The sequence below is a fragment of the Anomalospiza imberbis genome, chromosome 9 (assembly GCF_031753505.1).
Source record: "Anomalospiza imberbis isolate Cuckoo-Finch-1a 21T00152 chromosome 9, ASM3175350v1, whole genome shotgun sequence".
NCBI classification, from domain to species: Eukaryota; Metazoa; Chordata; class Aves; order Passeriformes; family Viduidae; genus Anomalospiza; species Anomalospiza imberbis.
In genome coordinates, this window is record NC_089689.1 from 16763731 (window position 1) to 16769730 (window position 6000).

The following is a 6000-nucleotide window of genomic DNA, read 5'->3' on the forward strand; positions in this document are numbered from 1 at the left end:
GCTTTTGAAATTTCATGGTATTCTACTATTCTTAAAACATTATTGTGTTTCTCCCTTTCTTGTAATTCTCTTTCTTTGCATGTTGTAGGCCTATTACATACTGTTCAGGACAAACTCTGGAAATTTTTTGGCATCCTAGAAGGTGTTAACAGCCTTATTTTGGAGATTGCTGTTGTCATTTTGAGAAATTACCACATGCAGGCTGTCTGCCCTGTTCTTACTGGAAGCTTCAATACCTGGTCTAGTAGGAAATCAGGTCCCTCTCAATCAGGTCCCTCCCAAAAGCACTGTCAGGGATTTGGGTTTGGGATAAACTGATATATCTGGCTCAGGTAAGGAAAGCCATACCTTAGCACACAAGCTTAGTTACATGCCAGATATTGACATAGGGAGTGCTGAAGGTGAATTCAAAGCGTGCACAGTGTGTAGAGATATACACCAATGCATTCTGAGAAAATCAGCTGCAAGGGCTGAGGAGCTGTGCTGGAGGAACGGCATCAAACAGTAGCTCCCAAGTGTGGGGTAGACAGCAGGGAACATCACTTGTAAAAGTGCTGGGGCCATAAGATTGTCAGGCTGAAGAATTGTCTCAGGCTGAAAAAGAAATTAAAACCTGCCATGTGCACAATCTCTGAAAATTAAGAGGTGGGTGACCACTGTACCATAAGGTATGGTGAGCAACATAACTTTGCTTACTGTCTGATCTTCAGCCTTTCTTGCAACATACCCCAAAAGAAGAAATAACCTTTCATAGCATTTTACTGCTGGATATAAATGGACCCTGAAACATCCTTTCCTATGAGTAAAAATAGAATTCACACAGAAAACCCAAACTAACCAACCAAAATTGTGTTAATATAAAGGTTTATAGTATAATTAAAATATTTTTATGTAGAGAGTAATAGCTTATAACTGAAATGATTCTCAGATGACTTCCAGTACTACTTTCTGACAGTATGGGAAGGTAGTGTTTACACCAAAGACTTTGGAGTCAAAGATTTGGAAAATACAATCCCAGAAGTGCCTTCATAAGTCAGTTTATATCCTGTGAAAACACTGTAAATGAAACAAACACACTCTGGTAGCACATCTAATCCAAATAATGTAGTGGCCATGTTGGAATTCATACCTATTTAATTCTGTAATACACTGAGGGTCATGTCTTGTGTGACTGTGTGTATATACACCACTTCTCTTCCCACTCATGATTATGTAACTGAAGCATATATTTGCATAGTATATTTTTATTAATACTTAACATATTTATGTAATCATTTAATGCAGCTTAGCAGTGGGAAATTAAGAGGTCTGACAAAGTCACAACTGGCACCAGCCACAACCTTGCAGAACTCCAGCTAATACTTTGAAGAATAGTAGCAATCCTGGAACCAGATTTTCCAGATAAATGTGTGTAAATTTGATTTACCATTTATTGATATATTGAAAAGACATATAAAAATAAAAGTAGCGGAATCTCTATTTAATAATCACAACTTGTTTTACCAAAATAGGTAAGGGTATTTGTTTGTATGTGAGTCTATAGATTATTTGCCAACATTAACAACTGTAAGCTTAGCTTGATAATAACCAGGCAAAGATTATAAAATCAGTAATGCCAGCTGCGTGGCCTGTGTACAATCAGGCTTTCATGAAAAACGTGGGGACTGGATTTGACAGAGCCAGAAAGCAGCTGTTCTCAACAGCACACTTCCTCTCAGAAGCTGCAGCGATCTGAGGGAGAATTAATGCTCCTTTTCACATTAGTGCACCCTTTCAGGGGTCCTTGTAGCAGCTGTTGCTGTGCTTCCCCTAAACACTCAAACTGGAGTTGTACTAGGATTGCATGAAGCAACTGGCAAAACATTCAGTAGGCAAAAGTCCTGATATTTCAGGGAACTGGACTAGGTGTAGCATATGTTGTTTTCCTAGTCTTTGTCCTTTCCTGGAGCAGAAAGGATAATAATTTACTCCCACACCCCAGCTGTCTATCTTAGAAGAAGTTGGCTATCTTATACTTGGAGGAAATGGCCCCTGTGGAAATAGAAATAAAATTTTCAGGCTTCTTCCTTTTACTATGCAATGATAGTGTAATAACTGGAGGTATATTTGCAGCTTTACCACTTTGCTAATAGTGACTGTGAGAAAGTTGTTTCATCACATGGTACTACAGTTTCTCCACATGTGGCATAGGGATAATTAAACTTACCTTCTTAATGGAACATCATGAAGTCCATGTAGGAAGCTGGAAACTGAAATTATTTTAAGAGCATTGGGAAGACCATATTGAGAACACAGTTTTTATGGTTTTGACATCAATTACCACATATTTTCTTGCTAGCTTGAGCTGGCATGTGGCAGTTGTGTTGACAACTGGGACTGCAGCCCAGATAGCTTTTGAACATATATATATATATACATATATACACATACATGTATATACACGTACATACATATATCTATATACATACACATATAAACATAATAATGGAATTCAAAAGCCTTACCCTGTCATTTCACACCTGCTTGTCAGAAAGCATAACAGAACAAATTTTTTCTGTCTTTTGCAGAGGTGTTTGGGGAAGTGCTCGATCCTGCATTACTTGAACTGACTTCTTCAGAGCTTTTACTATGGACAGAGCTCAGTGAACATGAGCTGCTAATTAAAACAAATCTTCCTCTTGCTAATACAGTAAGTCAGCCTTAATTAATAAATTCAACCTCCAACTATTCATATTAGATTGTACTTTTAAATATGCATTAATATCAAGGTCACAGCATCTCAAAAAGAGATGCTGTGACAGATTTTTTGGAACATTTGGAAAAACTGGAAATGTAGTTGAAGCCCACTAGATGTCAGTGCCTCCGTACAGTAGAATACTGCAGCTCTGCTTGCTAGGCAGATAGGACTGGGTGTCCCAGAGTAGTGAGTACTTCTTTCTCCAAAGGAGTCTTTCTACTCTAAAATGTGACAGCTATCCTGGCTTTGATATGAACTGAAATTACAACATTGATAATTGCTTGGGAAAGTGAAATTTTAGATCTGAACACACAGTACTCTGTCTCTGCTGGATGTCCACTTCTGTGTGAGGCAGCAAGTGTCTAAGGATTGCTGGAGAAATCAAATCTGGTCAGTACCTCACCAAGCAGTGCATACAAGGATGGGGAAGGAACAGTGTATTAACAGGGTCACATCAAATCTGCAGCTTTTGCAATAGCAGACTATTGCCAAAATTAACCGATGAACAAAGAAACACACTGGAGTAATGAATTTCTGACACGGAAATGAAAAGTTCAATTATACCTTTAGAGCAGATGAAGTCATGAGCTGTGACACTCAGCAGTGTTCCTGTGGTATCTAAAGAAGCTTCTCTCAAGCACATGTCTTTTAATAAGGCCTGTAATTATGTCATTGTGGAGCTGTGTGTCCTATTTCCTTTAATTATTTTCTACTCTGTGGATTGTTCCACTGTCATTAAAATGTGGTTTTGAGGACTGAAACTTGTAATTCATTCTTTGTTTAGGAGGTACAGAGTGCAATGCTAATTATCATGCTAATTAGCCGTCACTGCTGGATAGTGTTTGCGGTATTTTATAAACCATGACCAGATTTTTAGAAAATTGCAAAAACTTATTGCTTTCTTTTTAAAATAAGCCTATCTTATAGCAAGTCCTGGGCAGCTAAAATTAAGGATTTTGTCTGAGGTACTGACTATGGGGTACCAAAGCCACGGCTCGTTACAGTGGTGCTGAAGCAAAGGTCTGTCAGGGTGAATTCTCAGTTCCAGGCTGTGGGTCCTATAGAGAACAAAGCCTTTGGCCTTTTGCACATGCAAAGATAAAATCTCCTTTGGAATTCAGGTACAATCGGGCACTCACTCCAGAATGGATAATGAAGTGATTTCGTGTCTACTTGAATTTAAAAAGTTGAAATTTAGCATTTAATTTTTCTTACCAGGCACACATGGCTAGGTAATATTTTCCAAAGGGTATATGAAGTGAGTAGCTGCTTTCTGAAATTCCATTGCCAGCAATGGAAAAAAGTACATATCAGCATGTTTACAAAGGATGCCAAAGGACATGTTTGATTTTTATTTTGATTATTTCTGTCAAGCTTATTTTAATATAAGTTGCTGATACTGCTATTACTTAGAATATTAAAAAGTAACATTTATATCAGAATGATTTTTACAATAAAATGTACGAATTATAATTATGTGTGAGTATATGTGTCCATGTTCATATCTGCCTTTGCACCTCTATAAATGATCGTGTTTGTATCACATGATCACTCAGTTTTGCACAATTTATGACTTGAAAGTGATCTTTCCATATATCTGTGGCAGTGTCTCTGCTATTTTATGAATTTCCACCTCATCTGAATATGGTTATTTGAAAATATGTGGCTTCTCCACAGTGTTTGACAATGTATTGCCGAAACAGCATCACATATGATCAGGCTACATAAATACTTGGTGTTTAACGTTAAAAAAAAAAATTAATGGAAACGCCCAGAAAGCAATCATCTGGAGGATCCAAAGCTCCCCAGAGGTCTACAGGTCTCTTGTCCATCTGGGTCTGACAGTAGCCTCCTGGGTGCGCCGGGCACGTCCCGGCCGAGAAAGGGCCACAGCCGCCTCTTGGGGCACCTGTGCATCCCACCCGCGCGCCCCGCGTTCTCCCGGGGCAGGGCGAGGCCGCCTCGCCGGGCCCGCGGGCGGGGGCGGTGGGTGCTCGCGGGGAGCCTCGGGCGAGGCCGGCCCGGGGAGGGCACCACCGCCTCCCCACGCCGCGAGAGGGGCCGGCACCGGCAGCGACAACGGCGCGTTGCTCCGGCAACGGCTCCCGGCGGCGGGGAGCGGCGGGCGCCGGCGCGGCCCCGCGGGAGGAGCGCTGAGCGGCGCTGCCGCACTGCAGCGGCGCTGAGGGGACGGTGCTCCGCAGGACGGGTGCTGAGGGGACGCTGCCCCGTTGGACCCGTGCTGGGGGGGCGGCTCGCGGGACACCCAGGGGCGGGAGCCGCCGGCAGCGGGCGCGGGGCTCTTTGGGGAGGTGAGAGCCCCAGTGGGCCCGGGGCGAGGGCTGGCGTTGAGTGACCTGTGCCCCTGAGCCTGCAGAGAGTGGAAGTGGGAAATAGCAGTTGCGAGCTTTACTTTGTCCTTCGAGTGTATTCACTTTTCTTCTGTGGAAGGATTTGGTTTCTGCGCACCATGTCTGTGAACTCAGTGCTGAGCAATTGCAAATTGTGAATTCTTGCGGAAGATTTCAGGTGCATTAGCTATGTTACATCTCTGCTGTGACTGGGCTTTACTTGGTCCAGTCCAGTAGTCCCGCTGTAGTGGGAACAACCTGGCATGCCAGTAATGTTTCAGTTACTGATTCATGGAACTCCAATACATGTTAACATATCTTGTTTTGTTATACAGCATTAAATCAAAATGTCATCATCATCAAAAGCATCCTTGTACATGACTGTACATGACTGTACTGCTCCTTCCTTGGACTTTGATCTTCAAGAAAAGTTTATTCTTCTTCACACTTTTGAGGCAAGTTCATTCTGTTCCTCTTAGGCTTGATATTTTAAATTGTACTTGTTTTCTTAACAAGGTTAAAAATATACTTTCTAGTTAGAGATGTGAAGTAGGTGATATTTCAAAAAATGACTAAGTGACAGTGCTGGACATGGCAACAGTATACTGAAACTATGGCAAAATTCTTCTTTGTTCTTTTCTGCTTGCATCAATTGGCTATGATAAATGAAGCACGATGTTTAATCTTCCAAGGTGCTGTTTTCACTGGAAGTAATTAAATTCAAGAACTGTTTTGGTTATATCCAGGGAAAAGCAACAGAGAGTTGCACTGTATTACACAAGCTGAGATCTGCCAGGAAATCTAATCCTGTAATGAAAAAAGACACACGCATACACATACACATATATAAAATAAAAAAACCTTAGATTTTGATTGTACTTATTTGCCTTAAGACAACGATTGGAAACAAAG